Below are 20,065 nucleotides of genomic sequence, written 5' to 3'. Positions count from 1 at the left end.
AAGTATAGACTAGGAAATCATTAGTGTATGATGGAGGGGTGTGGAGAATATTTTTTGGTTGGTTGCTGTTTTTAAATAGGGGATTTGCATTCATTTTAACCTTCTTATGTCTTCAAAATATCCCTGTAAAATATGTTGTATTATTACTCCAATTTTACATATGAACAAACTGAGACAGCCAGTAAATAGCAGAGCCAGGGACTAATGAATATGCACTTGGGAGTAAAGGAAAGTGGAAAAGTCTATTAGTAAAAAATCAAATGTAGATTATGAAAAGCTTAACTAAAAAACTCAAAAAATTTGACCACACCCTATGTTACCAACAACAGAGAGAAACAGATACTCTCCTGCATTGCCAGTAAAAGTATATATTCACAAAATATATGCCAATATGTACATTAGATTTTAGTCTTGGCAACATCTATCAGAATTACATAACAGTATCCTGCAGTTATACTCCTGATGGTGGATGCTGTGATGAGCCTTCCCAGACTCCCCTTACTGTTCCCCAAGGTGCTAGGAGTGCAGCCACAGACAGCCTTCATCTGTCAACCCTCTTCAGGAACTGCCTTAGCTAAAGAGCCACCTCACCTCACCGTTTTCCTAGAGCAACCCACAACCAATGGCTGATCAATGCAGGGATATAAAGGCCCAGACCTCTCATCCCAGTTCAAGACAACTCTCATGGGTCATCTTATCTTCAGAACTTCCTGTGGAGTTGATTCAGGCCATCACTGAGTATGCATTTCAGATCGACTTCTCAATCTCCTTCGTCCTGCTTTATCCCTTTTCCTTCCAGAGGTATTGATCCTAGTAATAGTCTGTAATAAACTAATTACCTATTAATCTCCATCTCAGGTTCTGCCTCCGCAGGAGCCCAACTTGTGGAATTCCCTATGTGTGCCAGGTGATATAATTCAAGGTTATTCGTTGAGTATTGTTTCTAATAGGAAAGGACTGGGAAACAACAGAAATGTTCATTAGAAGAGGGCTGGATAAAGAAATTATGGCACATCCAGCAATGGATTATTATGCACCCCTAAAAATAATGTGAAAGCTGTGAAAGATATGCCTCCCATATCTCCTCCCTGCAGGAAGGTCCCAGTTGCTAAGCTCTGAATGTACCATTGCGTTTGCAATGAGCCCACACTCCCCAGGGTTGCTTCTAGTCTATAACTGAACCTAGCAGCATACTAAGGCAGGTCTGTTTCTGCAAGATGCACAATTCTTCTGACAGGTGAAGTTAGCTTAAGGACTCCCCAGGCTGAAGCCTATCTGAAACTTTCTTAGAGCTGTATTGCTGTCTTGAGTCACTGCCTACTCAACCCTCCTTTCTTCCCTCTCTCCTTCCCAGGGGTCAACCAACATCAAAATCTGACAGCTCCTTCAACTCCCTCCTCCCTCTCCCTCATAGAGATTTCCTCCAATAAATGTCTTGCATGTCCAATCCTATCCTGCTATCTGCTTTTCAGAAGACCTGAGCAATGAGGAAATTGTTTAGGTACTGAAATGAAAAGACCTCTGAGATCTATTTTTAACTAAAAAAAGGAAGACTCAGAAGATTGTCTATAATATGCTAACATGTTTATACAAAAGAAAAAAATACATATTTGCATATATATGCATGACTTGTCTCTAAAAGACCCACAAGAAACTCTTCGCTCAGGGAAGGAAAACTGTGCTTAAGAAACAGAGGTAGGAGGGAGAATTTGTGTTTTTATACCTTTTTGAATTTTGATCCATGAAATGTTGCCTTTTGAAAGGTAAATAAATAATTTTTTTTAAAATAGGAGCTTGACTAAGAAAGGAAGGAGAAAGATAGGACTGTAACTACCATGGTCAAGAGAGGTTCAGAGTTTTGTTACTAGTTTGTTTTTAATAGAAGGAAGGAACTTTTCATATATTGAGGGGAAAGAGCTGGCAGAGAAAGAAAAGGCAAAACCAATACTTAGAACCACCCTATTTTTCAGTACAGTATTCAATAAATGACATGCGATATTCAATACTTTATTATAAAATAGGCTTTGCATTAGATGATTTTGCCCAACTGTAGACTAATATAAGTGTTCTGAGCACATTTAAGGTAGGCTAGGCTAAGCTATGATGTTCGGTAGGTTAGGTGTATTAAATGCAGTTTTGACTTAATGATATTTTCAATTTAACGATGGACTTATTTGGACATAACCCCATCACAATCTGAGGAAGATCTGTAATAACTTTCCATTTCTACGTTATGTGGGAAGCATGATCAAATGCAGAGAAAAAAAGCAATGGGAGTAAGGGCAGGAGGCTTGAGGAAGGAATGGTAGTTTTGGTACTTTTTTTGGCAAGTAAATAGAGTGAGAATGAGAGGTAACATTTATTGAACCCTAGGCATTTTATATAAGCTGGCTAATATTATCCTTACAACCACCCTATGAGAAAGGTGTGCACTATCTCCATTTTTCAGAAAGAAAACTGAGGCTGCAGGAAGACAGTTTGTGTTACAGTTAGTCAGTGATAGGATTTAATGCCAAGTCTCTAAGACAACAGAGCATAAAGACTGCACTGCCAAGTATTTTTAGCGCCGTTTATCAAGATCAAATGACCCCAATGAGACATTTCACCCTCTTTGTCTTAAACTCAGCCTCGTATGTTAAAATTACCACCTCTGCTTTCTTTTCTTCATATTTGGTTTGGATTTCAGTCATTAGTTCCCCCTCCTCAGTGCATAGAAGAGTCAGGGCTTATGAAATACAGAGAATTTATGGTTGCCACTGCCATTGAGATGTTCATTGTCTCAGTATGTCTAAATCCTTCCTTGCCCTTGCTCTTTCTGCTCAACCAGCAACAGTTCTCTGGCCAATCAGATTTCAGAGTATTAACTGTCATGTAAATATATGTTAGTCTTCTGAGAGGCATACTCAGCTTACTTAAATGTTGATTAAAAGTCTGAGAATAAAATTCCTTTTAATAAGGATGGTCTATGCCCAAAGGCTGTTGGGGAAACTGATTCTGGTCTCTTCAGTAGAGAATCAGTGTCAGGGAAGCTGAGGAAGAGGAATGGGAGGCAACAGGATTAAGAATCAAACCTCTCTCTCTACTGGACGAGGATGCAGGCCAGACTAAGGGAGGGATGCCCACCTGCTGCCAATAGATTGTAGGAAGAGGTTGATGCCTTTGTCAGTTTCCTAGGGCTATTGTAACAAATTACCACAAACTGGGAGGCTTAAAACAATAGGAATTTATTGTCTCACAGTTCTGAGGCCAGAAGTCTGAAATCAAAGTGTAGGGAAGGTCGGTTCCTTCTAGGAACTCGGAGGGAAAATCTATTCTGTGCCTCTCTTCTAGATTCTGGTGGCTGCTGGTAAATGTCGGCATTCTTTGGCTTATGGCAGGATAACTTCAACCTCTGCCTCCGTCTTCACAGGGCCTTCTTTCATCTGTGTCTTATCCAAACTCCCCTCTTCTTAAAAGGACATCAGTCATATGAGGTTTAGGCCCCACCCTAATACAGTATGACCTCACTGTAACTTGTGAATATCTACAAAGACCTTACCACACTCTCAGATTCTAGGTGGACATGAATTTGGGGGGACACTATCCAACCAGGACAGTGCCCAACCTTTGACTCTGTTCCTGAATGAGGGACCATTCTGAAAGAGGGAAGAAAATGGTCCTTGCCTTACCCCATACTACATTGAGTGGGAGTGAGAGGGTATCTTTGGCATTCCCAGACTGAGGTTTCTCATTTATATTTTTCTTTTCATAAAGGAGAGTCTAAGTACAAGAATGTTATTAAAACACTCCCTCTTCATCTTTTAGCCAAATGTCTCTATTCTAATAACAAAAACGTATCATGGTAAATGGATCTGATCCTTAAAAATTAGCCTGGTATTCTAATCTGTAGGCAGATTACAAGATCTTCTTGTTTTTATTGTCATTTTTTAGTACATCATATATAGGAAAATATAGGATGTCCTCATATATACAGTAACTACAGTGTGCTACAAAACAACAACAAAGTGGGTTGATCAGTCTCACTACTGATACTTATTTCATATTGATGCTTATGTGATGTTTATTTCAAAGAGACCTGGGGGAACTTTTTTTTTTTTTACCATTTAGAAGAGAAAAAAAATTAAATTCCTCCCAAGGAGGAGCAAGACTCCATAGGAACCTTATTTGTCTATTTGGCTTACTGTGTTTTCAGGAAAACATAGAGAAAGAGGAAATTAAAAGTCCACAAACCCGACTTTGCTAGTCATCTTTCATTCTTTATAAACTTCTTGGCTCCAATATATCATGCATTGTTCCCTGACTCCAAAATGCAGCCTGCATGCAGCAAGTTTTAAGCAAAGAAACAAATGAGAACCACCCAAAAATGAGTAAGGCCTAATCACATTGCCAGTCAGGAATTTGAAAAGTTTGATCTCAACATTAAAAAACTGAGTTCATTTGATACAGGTAGAGAACTACAATGAATGAATAAAGTGATAGTTTCAATAGTGTGTTCAAGTCAGAAGGAAAGAAAGGTGGGTGTGCCCAACTTCCAATGGATTAGTCACGAGGAGGACTGAGCTGCAAATCTTGCAGATCAGGTTCCAGGCATTTGTGATAGAAGTAGGAAGCAAAGCCATGACTGTTTTTTAATGCTTATGTCCTTAGTCATGACCAGTTTATAAGTTATGTGGCAGTCAAGTTTGAATATGGATAAAATTTCTCTCAACACAGTCTTATCTAGGTCAGGGAAATTAATTGACAAGATTTACTAAGTTGATTCCTTGTGGTTTAAGGCTCAACTCAGGATCATCTCTTTCAGGAAGTCTTCGCTTGTAGGCTGGGTGCCCCTCATCCATGCTGGTAACACCCTGTCAGACCTCTCTAGATTTTGCTTACCTAATGCGTATCATGTTCATATGGCTTTCTTCCAAGATAGTTTTTGAGCTCCTCAATGAGCAAGGATTGGTTGTTGTCCACACTCTTGTATTTGATTATTTTTTTATCTGGGTATACAATTCCAAATTTAAAATCAACTTTCCTCAGAACCATGAAGGCATTAACCCCACTGTTTTCTAACACTCAGTGCTTCAGATGTGTCATAAGCCTGTTTTACCCCTTGTTAGGGGTCCTACTTTTTCCATAGAAATGTTTAGGATCTATTCTTTAATCTTGAGGATATAATCTTTCACAAGGATGTGTCTGAGTGTGGGTATTTTTCATTCATTTTGCTCTATTATTTTCTCTGACATTTTCCTTCCTCCTCTCCACCGCTGTCACTACTCCTTTTTGCACCCTTTTGGGGACTCTCATTGACTCTCATGTTGAACTTCATATGCTGATTCTTAATGCCTCTTACCTGTTCTCTCTTTCAGTTTCCTCTGAGGAGTTAATACTTATATTAGAGGTCTTGGCATTTCCCTTCTCTTAGGGAATAGCACTCCTGTTTCTGGCTTGATGCCAAGTGTCTGCTTTCTTTGCTTTGATAACATTTTGCCTTCTGAAGGAATGGAGCTGATAAGGGAAGGTCAACTGTTCTATATGTAGTTCTCCAATTAACATCCCAACTCTTATGTCTGTATGCCAACTATAGCAGCCTCAAAACTTCTCAGAGGTTCGTGGCAGACCACCTGCATCTCTCCAGCCTTGTAGATGAAGAGTGCAGCTTCCTGTATTACATCTGTCAAAATAGTAGTATAGAAATGTTTTAAAAGTTCATTCTCTCTCAGAGGAGGATATAGCTTGGTGGTAGAGTACATGCCTAGCACGCAGGAGGTCCTGGTTTCAATCCCCTGTACCTCCATTAAAATAAGTAAATAAACTTTGTTACCTCCCCTCCTGCAAAAAATAAAAAATATATTTAAAAAAAATTTTTAAAAAGCTCATTCTCAAGTCTCTCCACCACTAGTTTGTTCTTCTTTGTACTTCTGAATCTGTCTTTCTGTGGTACCTAAGAGGAACAGGAAGAAAATGTGTGTTCAGCTCCCCATCCCCTATCTCTAACCAGAAGCAAGAAATCACAGTATGAAGGCAAAGGCTAAGTCTGTTTTATTTACCAGTAAATATCCAGTGCCTACCTATTTTTAGTACTCCTTAGACACTCAACAATTTGTTAAATAAAAGAATTCTTCAGGTATTCAAAGAGTTTATCCCTCTTCGGTATGACTTACCATCTATAGTAGCCAAATGAACATGGCAATAGAATTGGGGATATATACTCCTTTTTTCTTTTAATAGACTTTCTTTTTTAGGGCAGTTTTAGGTTCACCACAAAATTGGGAACAAGGAACGGATATTTCCCGTATACTTCCTGACCCCACAAATCCATAGCCTTCCCCATTATCGAGGGGTATAGCACTAGTTTTTATTTTTTCTTATACTTTTTTTTTAATTGAGGTATAGTTGATTTACAGTATTATATAAGTTTCAGGTGTATAGCACAGTGATTCACAATCTTTAAAGATTATACTCAATTTATAGTTATTATAAAATATTGGCTATATTCCCTGTGCTGTACAATATATCTTTGTAGTTTATTTACTTTATACATAGTAGTTTGTTTCATTCCCTACCCATATTGTGCCCTTCCCCTCCTCCCTCTCCCCAGTGGTAACCAATAATTTGTTCTCTATATCTGTGAGTCTGTTATATTCACTAGTTTATAGCACTAGTGTTTGGGGTTTTTTTGTGTATGATGTAAACACAAAAGCTTTATTTTCCTCTCATTAAAATAAGTCTCAGAGTAGAACACTCACACACATGAAGAGACCAGGCATTTTCTGTCTTCTTAGTCCACAATCCTTGGCATGTCATCTCAGGAATCAACATGGTAGCTAAAGCTTCCTTCAGTCATTGAGTTCATGTTCCAGTTGGCACAAAACAAGAAAGGACTTAAATGCCTTCCTGGGGTGCTCTATCAAGTAACTTTATAGCACTAGTTTTGATGATGCAAATACATCTAGAGAAATGAAACAAAGATGCTTTTATCCACTAGGGGAAAAAAAAGAATGCTTCAGATAGCCTAATTACAAGAACTGATTAAACTGAAATTGAAGCTGGGAGCCACTGTCAATGAAGTAGATCTGGAGGAAAAATTGGAATGTGCTTGATTAAATATTCTCATAAATAATTTCATATCTTCCCATTGACTTTATCATTATTGACTGATAAATATTCTATAGCCTATAGCATATTTAGTCTATATACTTCTGTAAAATTTTGAAGACTCAGTATACCAACTGCTCTCAATTACTTTGGACTCTGCACACTTTTACAGTCTTAAAAATTGAGGCTCCAAAGCATTTTGTTTATGTGGGCTGAATTGACCAATAATGTATTTGAAATAACAAATATACCAGCATATTTGCATGAAACATAACTACTTTCCAAAACAAATATAAAATTAGTTAAAAGAATGTCTTTTTTTTTCATGTTTGTAAATCTCTATATCTGGATTAATAGAATACAGGTAGATTTCTTTTTTTATTTTTTATTTGAAGTTTTATTTGAAGATTTTTAATTTTTTTTGAAGTTTAGTCAGTTTACAATGTTATGTCAATTTCTGTGTGCATACATAATAGTTGATACATATACATACATATATTCATTTTCATATTCTTTTTCATTATAGGTTACTACAAGATATTGAATATAGTTCCATGTGCTATACAGTATAAACTTGTAGTTTATCTATTTTATATACAGTAGTTAGTATCTTTAAGTCTCAAACTCCTAATTTTTCCTTTCCCACCCCTTTCCTCACTGGTAACCATGTTTGTTTTCTATGTCTGTGAGTATGTTTCTGTTTTGTAAATAAGTTCATTTGTCTTTTTTAGATATCACATATAAGTTGATATCATATGGTATTTTTCTTTCTCTTTCTGGCATACCTCACTTAGAATGACATTCTCCAGGTCCATCCATGTTGCTGCAAATGGCATTATTTTATTCTTTTTTATGGCTAAGTAGTATTCCATTGTGTATATATACCACAATTTCTTTATCCAATCATCTGTCGATGGACATTTAGGTCATTTTCATGTCTTGGCTATTGTATATAGTGCTGCTGTGAACACTGAGGTGCATGTATCTTTTTGAATTAAGGTTCCCTCTGGTTATATGCCCAGGAGTGAGATTGCCGGATCATATGGTAAGTTTATTTTTAGTTTTTTAAGGACTCTCCATACTGTTTTCCATAACGGCGGCACCAAACTACATTCCCACCAACAGTGTAGGAGGGTTCCCTTTTCTTCACACACTCTCCAGCATTTATCATTTGTGGACTTTTGAATGATGGCCATTCTGACTGGTGTGAGGTAATACCTCATTGTAGTCTTGATTTGCATTTCTCTGATAAGTAGCAATATTGAGCATTTTTTCATATACCTATTGGCCATTTGTATGTCTTCACTGGAGAAATGCTTGTTTAGGTCCTCTGCCCATTTTTGGATTGGGTTGTTTGTTTTCTTGTTCTTAAGTTGTATGAGCTGTTTTATATTTTAGAAATTAATCCCTTGTCAGTCACATCATTTGCAAATATTTTCTCCCATTTTGTTGGTTGTCATTTTGTTTTGCTTATGAGTTCCTTTGCTGTGCAAAAGCTTGTAAGTTTAATTATTTATTTTTGTTTTTGTTTCTATTTCTATTTTTATTTCTATTGCCTGGGTAGATTGGCCTAGGAGAAAATTGCTAAGATTTATGTCAGAGAACGTTTTGCCTATGTTCTCTTCTAGGAGGTTTATAGTATCTTGTCTTATATTTAAGTCTTTAAGCCACTTTGAGTTTATTTTTGTGTATGGTATGAGGGAGTGTTCTAACTTCATTGATTTACACGTGGCTGTCCAGCTTTCCCAATACCACTTGCTGAAGACTGTCTTTCTCCATTGTATATTCTTGCCTTCTTTGTCAAAGATTAATTGACCATAGGTGTGTGTGTTTATTTCTGGGCTCTCTATTCTGTTCCATTTATCCATATGTCTGTTTTTGTGTCAGTACTATACTGTTTTGATTACTATAGTTATATTGTCCAAATACATTTCTAAGCTAGCGAAAAATTAAGCAATACTCAGAGGCCAAAATCCAAGTGAAACTAGGAAACTGGAGAGGCAAACAAGCACCAAAGGAAGATTTTATGGAGGATAGGAGATATATTCTGAATTCTGGTGACCTTGAACTAGACTTCTAATGGCCATGAAAGCAGACAGGAGAAAAACCCAAGACCCCAGCCAAGGTAGGGAATCTAATAGGAGGTCCTCACAGACACACATATACACACCTGCAGACTAGGACACAAAGGTCTACACCTTCATCAAACATTTAAAATATCTGTCCTACAAAGAACTTCACAGAGAAGCAAAAACTAAAAGAGTTTAGCAATACTAAACCCATGCTAAAAGAAATATTGACAGGTCTACTCTAAATAGAAAAGAAGCAGGATGCTACAAAAATGAGAAACTCATAACTGGAAAGGTGATAACTATCACGAATTTCAAATAGAATAAATACAAAATTTTGAAAGAAGACATCTAAATCATTAAGAGTGGGAGAGGGAAGCAATGAAATACAGAGGTTTTTTTTTCTTTTTTTCTTAAATTTTTTGTTCTCCATAGGATGGAGTTGAGATTGTATTACTATCAGTTTAATACAAACAGTTATAGTAATGGGTTAATAGACTTACAAAAAAGGGTAATCACAAGCCAAAATCTTACAAGTGAGTCACAAAAACTAAATAAAATCCAAGATAATACAAAGGAAAATTACCAAACCACAAAAGGAAGAAGAAAGGAACAAAGAGGAAATACCAAATCAACTGCAAAAATAAGTTCAAAATGGCAATAAACACACATCTATCATTAATTACTGTAGATGTTAATGGACTAAATGCTCCAGTCAAAAGATGTAGAGTGGCAGACTGGATAATAAAGCAAGAACCTTCAATATGCTGCATACAAGAGACCCACTTTAGGGAGAAGGAACCGTACTTCAAAATGACACCTGCACCTCAATGTTCGTAGCAGTACTGTTTACAATGGCCAAGACATGGAGGTGGCCTAAATGTCCATCAACAGATGACTGGATAAAGAAGATGTGGTATATTTATTTATACAATGGAATACTACTCAGCCATAAAAACTGACAACATAATGCCATTTGCAGCAACATGGATGTCCCTGGAGAATGTCATTCTAAGTGAAGTAAGCCAGAAAGAGAAAGAAAAATACCATATGAGATCGCTCATGTGTGGAATCTTTAAAAAAAAAATAAATACAAAACAGAAACAGACTCATAGACATAGAATACAAACTTGTGGTTGCCAAGGGGACGGGGGGTGGGAAGGGACAGACTGGGATTTCAAAATGCATAATAGATAAACAAGATTATACTGTATAACACAGGGAAATATATACAAGATCTTGTGGTAGCTCACAGCAAAAAAAATGTGACAATGAATATATATATATGTTCATGTATAACTGAAAAATTGTGCTCTACACTGGAATTTGACACAACATTGTAAAATGACTGTAACTCAATAAAAAAAAGTTTAAAAATAAAATAAAATAAAGTAAAATAAAATAAAATAAGATAAAATAAAATAAAATATCTGTCCTACATCAGAGGACAGCAAAGAATCTTATCTGTCTTGACCTTGGCTCTAGGTAGAAGGACGGGGAAGCTACCCTAATAATTTACAAATACAAGCATAGATTCATGGCCAAATTCAAGCTACCTATTGTTAGATAATTCTTCATGATTCTCTTTTTTCTGCACATCTTGTGAGCAGAGGTACTATCTTTGTTCCAGACTATCTTTTCAACAGTTTATGTTGTGAGCAGTCTTAGAAGATAATAATGGTGTCTCCTTCTGGTCAAGAGGGCAGATTTGCTTACAGCCTTGGAAGACAGCCATAATGTCTATCTCTGGTAAGGAAAAAATAAAAGGAAGGCATGCTTACTGCCTATTATAAAATTTCCATGTTTTGTCAGTATAGTGTTCCTTTCCTTTAATGTAACTCACTGCATGTATAGATGTCACCTGTCCTGCTTTCTGTTGCCCTGTGAGAATTGGGGCTTGGGGAACCAACACAAATGCTGACACTTTGACTACTGTTATTGCTTTGAGTAATAACCTATCCTTAGTCTCTGACCCAAGAATAGCATGTCTTTAGCTAAAATCCATGCAGTTATGGCAGGCTACCTGTGGCAGGATAAAATCTGAAACCCTTCACAGTTCTGAATGTCTAGGTGATCTCAAACACCTTTAGCTGAAAATTTGTTATTTGTCCTAGGTTAGCAGTACCCATACACAGCTATTATAAGGAAAAGAAAATCCTCTCTGGAGAACAACCCTAAACTCAAGCCTCAAACAAATCCTACAGAAATGATTATATTGGACCCACCTGGATAATTCAAGATACTCAGTCTAGGAGGGAGGATATAGCTCAAGTGGTAGAGCATATGCTTAGCATGCATGAGGTCCTGGTTTCAACCCCCAGTACCTCCTCTAAGAATAAATAAATAAACCTAATTACCTTCCCTCACCAAAAACAAAAAAACAAACAAAAAAAGATACTCAGTGTATTTTTAAATTATCTCATTAGCAATGTCAGTTTCATCTGCAACCTTAATCCCTCTTTGTCAGGTAACCTAACATATTCACAGGTTCTGAGGATAGGACATAGACATCTTTGCGGGTTCATTTTCTGCCTACCATAGACACTAATCTACATGTCCAAGAATCCCAATCAATGTTAACCAAATAAAAAGAATCTAGGCATAGCCAAAATCTATACCTAGTCATGTCATAATGAAACTTCAGAATGCCAAAGACAAAGAGAAAATATTGAAAACAGCAAGGGAAAAGAGAGATTTCCTACAAATGGATAATTATACTAATAGTTGACATAGCAACTACAACTAAAGTCAAAAGACAGAAGAAGAATATCTTCATTCTGTTGAGAACCATTAATAGTTAACGTATACTTTACCCCGAAATTGTATTTTAAGAACAAGTGACAAATAATTTTCTAATCAAGTGTAAACTCAGAGAATTTTCCACTCAAGGACTCTCAGGATATTCTAAAGGCACGCTAAGCTGAACTTAAACATGCATAGATCTGAGATGCAGGAACGAATGATTAACAAAGAAACTGTAAAATATGCATTCGCCAGACTTTTACTACAGTAGGCTGCATAAACCACACCAAAAACTCAGTGGCTTACCAACAGCAAGCATTTATTCTCATGCTTATTTGTCTGCAGGCCCACTCTTGTTTAGCCGATCTAGGTTGGCCGAGCACTGCAGCGGGCTTCAGGCTGCAGGTTGGGCTCAGGCTTGCTCTTCTTATCTCATTCCAGGTGCAAGGGCTGAAGAAGTAACTACTGTTTACCAGTTCTGTGTGTCTCCCACTAGATAATAAGTACTGTGGGGAATGGGGTGGAACATACTTTATTCACCATTGAATTTCTGGTACCTAGTACTTTGCCTAATACCAAGTGGGAATTCAAGAAATTTTTCCTGAAGAAATACATAAATCAACCATAATTTCCATCATGAATTATAATTATAAATTACAAGTATGAATTACATTCATAGTTGTTGAAGAGCCCAGCAAATGTTAGTACTTACTTAGTAAGCATACAGTCATATTTTTAACCATTTTTAAGGAAGGAGGGAGGGAAGGAACAAAGGATGGAAGAAGGGAGGAGAGAATGAGATTTGATAGATTTTTGGATAGATTTTTAAGGTAATTGTATCTAAAATGAATTATACTTAACCTGTTAAGCCTCTCAATTCACTTGGCCTGTTAATAACAAAATAATTTTCTATGGTTATCATGGCCTTTTGAAGATAGGTCTCCAAAATACAGAGGCAGTTTTTAAATTCATAAGTTATCTATCTGCTTTTATATTTGAACTTAAAATGTTTTTAAAAGTTTTCTGAAAAGTTCTGGAATTGAATTTTATAAATTTACTTTGAAATGTGACATTTTATGCCTGAAAGTTCTTTTGAAATTAAAAAATTTAGAAAATCTTAATTTTCTTTAATTAAGGGTTTTTTAAATTTAGCTTAATATTTTTATAATATCTAGATTAAGGTTACCTGATTTCTAAAAGGGTCACCAGATCTGATGATTTTCCCTTTCTATTCCTGTTCTCCTCCTTTTATCTTTCACAGACACTGCCCTCAATAAATCTATTGCATTCCTAATTCCCTCCTGACATCTATTTTTTGGAAGACCCAGTCATCACAGACACTGACCATATATTTCTCATATGGGAAACAGACTCTCAGGAAGGAAATTGAAGATTGAATTGCTTAAGCAGTGGAGCATAAATGAAGTGAAATTGGTATATGAGTAATCCATGCAGGGCTGCTTCATGGGCCTTTGGGCCTCATACTTAATTTTACCTTTGAACTTGTGTTTTGTAAGTGCAGTTCAATAGGACAGTGAACACTCCCACCAGCAAGGGAGATGCACTGGGAAGGAGGGAGGCAGCACACGCAGACAAATGTTCAGACCTACGGGCATAGCAGGCAGCTTGGGTGTTGAGCAATTGGTCTGATAGCCCAGCACACTTGTGTAGGCCCAGGCCAGGGTCTGGGCCCGGTAGTGTTGGTGATGGTGTAGCAGCAGCATAAAAAGCAGAAATGGCAGCATCTACACAAATACTAACTCTCCAGCTTTAGTACTCAGACAGAAATTGCCAGTGCTCTGGCAATAGACACTGTCAATAAACTATTACAAATTATTATAAAATGAAAGTATACACATGGATATTGTAATAAAACATATGTGAGAGTTGTTAAAATTCTTCAGTGAGTTTAGATTCTGTTAAAAAAGAGACCAGAGGCCCAAAATGGAGTCACCTATGTTAAGCCCCATGTCAGCAAACCAAGATTAAATACCTCACCTAACAACAGTTTCAGTCTCTCCCAGGAATGGAACCTTTGGAATTGCCCGCTCAGCAGTAGTGAGGTACTTTGCCCTATAGACCCCATACATCCCCTATAGGAAGGTAACTTTGCATGAAAGAATCCACTCTTTGCTAGAAACTGCCTTTTCCCACCCGCTTCTGCCTATAAAAGGCTTTCATTTTGTACAGCTCTTCAGAGGGCACTCCTTTCCATTTTCTAGATGGGATGAGGCTCAATTCATGAATCATTGAATAAACTCAATTAAATCTTTAAATTTACTCAGTAGAATTTTGTTTTTTTAACAATTCAGAAGGTTTGAAAACTGCTGCAGCATTGCAAAGCAAATATTCACAGATTTACAAATAAAAAACTGAATTTAAAGATTGTCACATTTAACAGAAAAGAATACTATTTTCACACAAAGCTTCAGGTGAACAAATTATTAAAAAAGAAGACAATTTTTAAATTATTTTTTTCTTTTAATTGAAGGTGCAGTAATAGAAAGCATAGACAGTCATCTTGAATTCATATAAATCACAAAGCCACTTATTCTTCTTTTTTTTTTTTTAATCTTTCTGTTGGGGAGGTGGTAAGTAGGTTTATTTATTTTTAACATGCATGCTAGGCACACACGCTACCACTGAGCTATTACCTCCCCCAACGAAGCCACTTTCAATTTCTTGTATGATCCTTACAATTACAGGAAATGTCAGAGGAAACATTAAAATTCCATTGCATAAATTTACATTTACAATGAAATTTAGACTTACAGGAAACTGATGTATATGTAGAGTTAAATCTTTTTAGAAAAATTACTACATGTGAATCATTAGCTCTATATGAATTAAAAGATGTATTTCAAAATAACGTATCAGAAATTTAACCCAATGTTGTCATAGTCTATACAATACTCTTTTTTCTATGAAATACTTTTAATAGCTCCAGTAGCAGTTGCATCAGCAGAAACATTCTTTTCAAAATTTAAAATTATCAAAATTATTTGCAATTTCACATTTGCCAAGACCACCTGATATAGCTTCCAGTTATATTGATTGAAAATGAAGTTGCTAAATGTAAAAATTTTGATGACCTAACAAATGAATTTGCAGACAAACAAGCCAGAAAAATCTTATGATCAATCAAGATATCACACTAATATTACTTATTAAAAATTATGACACAAAAGTAGACTTTTGTAATTAGTAAGTTTGTGTTGTGACTCATGTATAATTACCTCTATATGTTTTATAAGTAATAAAATATTTTTAAAGGAAAAAGGTTTATATTTTAGTACTTTTAATAGCACTTGTTTCGTGCTTTTTGAACAAGGGTTCCCACGTTTTCATTTTGCAGTCGGCCAAGCTAATTACGTAGCTGGTCTTGAATCCGTGGCATGTATATCAGTCAGAGTTCTACCAGAGAAACAGAACCCATTATACATATATGTACGTACTGTTTCTCTCTATATATATAAATAAATATGTACTTGCAAAGAATTGTTACCTTAAGCAATCTTGAGTCTGGCTAGTCAAGACTGAAGTCTATAAGGCAGGCCCGCAAGCTAGAAACTCAAGCAGAAACTGAAGCTGCATCCCATTAAGTAGATTTTCCTTCTTAGATGTTTTCTTAAGGCCATTCAACTGGATGAAAATAATCATCTAATTAATAACAATAATAGAGGATAATCTCCTGTAAGTCAAAGATTGCAGAAATTAATCCCATTTTACTTACAAAATCCCTAGTAGCAGTACCTGGATTAGTGTTTGAATAGTTAGATGCTATAGCCTAGCCAGATTAATACATAGAGCTAACCGTTATAGGATGGATAACATCAAGATTCCTTAAAATATGATCTCTTTGTTTGGGATGAAGTATCCTAAAAAGGCAAGGCTTTGAGAATTCAAGTACAGGCTAGCCTAGTTGTACTAGAGAACATAAAAAATTTCAGTAAGAATAAGAAAACGTCATGACGTTGAGCTCTGAGCTCAAGAAATATGTAGGGAACCAGATGAATTCTATGATAAACTTAAAAAAATTGATCTCATTGATCTCTTGCAACTGCCTGGCAGACAAGACTCCAATTTAATTTTGTGGGGAACAGAATTAAAACAGAACACACAACCTCACCGTCTTTTATGTTAAGATTAGGGTATTAGTTGGGAGAGGGGGAAACTCTTGAGAATCGAATTGGGGATAGTTGGATGGACTCAGACAAAACTGGGAATCTTGTACCTTCAAATTTCCCTGAACCTCCCTTGCAGGTGAAACCAGAACCACCTTCCCTGCCTGAAGAAACTGGTTTTCCTTGTTTAAAGATCCTATAAAACCTTGCCAAAGGCAAGTAACCTTGCTATTCTCTTGAAGACCCAATCCTACCTTCCCTGCCTGCCTCCAGTTGCCATTTAGCTCCCAGGGTGCCCTAAGGGGGAGGCTGCATATGTGTTCCAAAGAAATGTGCAAAAGTGTATTAATAGGACACTGGGAAATGTGGGAACAGATTCTAAGAACATTAAAGCAAGGAAGATGTAACAAAAAACTGAATTGGGCAAAATTTATAAATATGAAGGCTCTGGGTTGTGATCCTGAATTTAACATTCAAACTGGAGCAGCTGAGGTGGCTGTAAGTTTGCTTGATTGGTTGACTGAACCTAGGCTGAACAGTGGTGATTATTTGAAAAGAAGACATCCTGGTTTTAGTTCTATTTGTGATTAATTTTTAAACATTTAGAAGTAGTTTTTGAAATGCAGAAGAAACATATCTTCATTGTAAAATCATTTAACTGGTAAAAAGGTATATAATATAAAAATTAGTGTCCAGACTGGATACCCCTGACCTCATTCCCCAGAAGTAACCACTGTTAACTAGTGTACATCTTCCAAGTCTTATTTTTTTTAATGTACAGGCAAATATAAAGACATACTTTTAAAGCACATTTCTAAGACAGAAGTATATGGACTGAGAGTAGGAATAAATCACATTACTACCAGGAGTGAAAGATGAAGAATGTAAGAAGTGTTACCCTTGAAAGGACTAGACATCCTTAATTTTCTAAGCTGAACCTGATTTCAATATTCTTCCCCATGATTGGACTACCAATCAAATCATATGTCCCAAACTTGAATTTGAAGAATATGGTTATCATAATTAGGCCTCAGAAACAAGAAACATAGTAATCTGAATTAAGAAGAAGGAGTACAAGGATGAATCAGATGAATGTGATTAGGTAAGAAAAGACAAGGCAAGGCAATGATATGAAAGGCTTCAAGGAGTTTGTACTTTATTTATTTATTTATTGTAGTGTAGTTTTTTTTTTAAAACACCTTTATTGTGCTATGATTCCTGTACAGTAAACTACACATATTTCAAATGTACAATTTGATGAAGTTTGATAGATGTATACACCAATGAAACCACCACCACAATTAAGATAGCTAGTGGGGGAGGGTGTGGCTCAAGTGGTAGAGTGCATGCTTAGCATGCATGAGGTCCTGAGGTCAATCCCCAGTACTTCCTCTAAAAATAAATAAATAAACCTAATTACCACCACCCCCGAAAAATACGTTAAAAAAAAAAAAACATTAAAAAAAAGAGATAGCTAATGTTTCCATCACTCCCCAAGAGGTGCAAATTTAAAATTCCAAATTTATCCTTTCCCACCCTTTTTACCGTCTGGTAACCGTAAGTTTGTTCTCTACGTCTGAGTCTGTTTCTGTTTTGTAAATAAGTTCATTTGTGTCCTCTTTTTTAGATTCCATATGTAAGTGATATCATATGGTATTTTTCTTTCTCTTTCTGGCTTACTTCACTTGGAATGACAATCTCCAGGTCCATATTGCTGCAAATGGCATTATTTTATTCTTTTTCTTGGCTGAGTAGTATTCCATGATATAAATATACTACTACTTCTTTATCCTATCATCTGTCAATGGACATTTAGTTTGCTTCTATGTCTTGGCTATTGTAAATAGTGCTGCTATTAACATTGGAATGCATGTATCTTTCAAATTAGAGTATCCTCCAGATACATGCCCAGGAGTGGGATCGCTGGATTGTATGGTAAGTCTATTTTTACTTTTTAAAGGAATCTCCATTCTGTTTTCCATAATGGCTGCACCAAACTACATTCCCACCAACTGTACAGGAGGGTTCCCTTTTCTTCACACCCTCTCCAGCATTTGCTATTTGCAGTCTTTTTAATGATGGCCATTCTGACTGGTGTTAGGTGATACCTCATTGTAGTTTTGATTTACATTTCATGATATTGAGCATCTTTTTATGTGCCTATTGGCCATCTGTATGTCTTCATTGGAGAAATGTTTGTTTAGATGTTCTGCCCCATTTTTGGTTGAGTTGTTTGAGCTGCATTTTTTTTAAGATTTTTATTTGGAATGATTATAGATCTGAGAAAGAATGTAGATCAATTAAATTCAGCAAAAAGTTAAGAAGCATTCCCTGTGTCCAAGCCCTAATATGACAATAGAAACAGACCCACCTCACAAAGTCCTGCAAATTCAATCCTCTATGTAGGGATCAACTAATAAATTGTGAAGTTTTAAAAAATTTTTTTAAAATTGAAGTATAGTTGATGTATAATATTATGTGTTACAGGTATACAGTATAATGAGTCACAATTTTTAAAGGTTACATTCCATTTATAGTTTTTATAAAATATTGGCTATATTCCTCATGTTGAACAATATACTTTTGTAGCTTATTTTATAAATAATTGTTTGTATTTCTTAATCCCCTACCCCAATAGTTTCCCTTTCCCCTTCCCTCTCCCCACTGGTAACCACTAGTTCTCTACATCTGTGAGTCTCCTTTTTTTGTTGTATTCACTAGTTTGCTGTATTTTTTAGATTCCACATATAAATGATATCATAGAGTATTTTTCTTTCTCTGTCTGACTTATTTCACTTAGCATAATACCCTCCAAGTCCATCCATGTTTGCTGCAAATGGCAAATTTTCATTCTTTTTTATGGCTGAGTAGTATTCCATTGTGTTTTTGTACCACATCTTCTTTATCCAGTCATCTGTTGATGGACACTTTAGGTTGCTTCCATATCTTGGCAATTGTAATAATGCTGCTGTGAACAACTAGGGTACATGCATCTTTTTGAATTAGTGTTTTTGCTTTCTTCCAGTATATACCCAGGAGTGGAATTGTTGGGTCATATGGTAGTTTTACTTTTAGTTTTTTGAGACATCTCCATACTGGTTTCTGATAAATTGTGATTTTTGAGTAAGTTTTTCATCTCTCTAAGCCTCAGTTTCCTCCTTAATATAAAAGAGCTAATAACACCTGCCTCATAGGGTTAATGGCAGGAACAAATGAAAAGATATTTATATGAAGATGGATTTAAAACATAAATAGTCATAGAACTAAAAGTCTTTATTATCTCAATACTACTTTATATAATAATAATATATATCGAGTCCTTGCTATGTGCCAGACACCCTTCTAAGGGCTTTATGTGAATTAACTCTTAATTAATTAATACAAGGCTTAATAAGATGCCTAGCCATTAATTACTCATTATAGGATTTACATTAATTACCTCATTTAATCTTGAAAATGACTCTATTGGAAGTTACTACTAACACAATCTCCATTTTGCAGGTGAGGAATATAGAAGTAACTTGCACAACGTCACTTATCTGGGAAGTGGTAGAGCTGGGATTTGAATTCAAATCCTATAGTACCTATCATTTTGTGTGCAAATTATGTGAGCAGAAATCCTGATAGCTTTTTTCTTTATTTTATATTGTGCTTAATTTTATAATTTTTCTGTTAATCAGTAGTTTGTTTGGAAGTATTAGAAAAACAAGCCCAAACTTATTTATTAAATGTCATAATACAAAGCTAAATTTCTTTCTACATTCTCAAGCATAACTATAATCAAAACATGTTTTCTTCATTATTTCTGGTGAAAGGCAGTGTTTTCCCTAATTCAGTGGTAAGGCTTACCTAGGAGATGATGAGCAACAGGTTCCTGAGCCCCAGTCAAGACTCAGTGAATCAGGATATCCAGGGAAGAATCCCGATAATCTGCAGATTTGACAAATGGCCCAGGTGCTAGGGATTTGGGGGAAACCCTAGTGTAGAGGAAATGAGCTCCTGAATCCAACTTTGCTTTGCTTAAGATTTATGTTTTTAACTTTTTTG

The sequence above is a fragment of the Camelus dromedarius genome, chromosome 6, assembly GCF_036321535.1.
Source record: "Camelus dromedarius isolate mCamDro1 chromosome 6, mCamDro1.pat, whole genome shotgun sequence".
Lineage (NCBI taxonomy): Eukaryota > Metazoa > Chordata > Mammalia > Artiodactyla > Camelidae > Camelus > Camelus dromedarius.
This window is presented reverse-complemented; position numbering follows the sequence as displayed.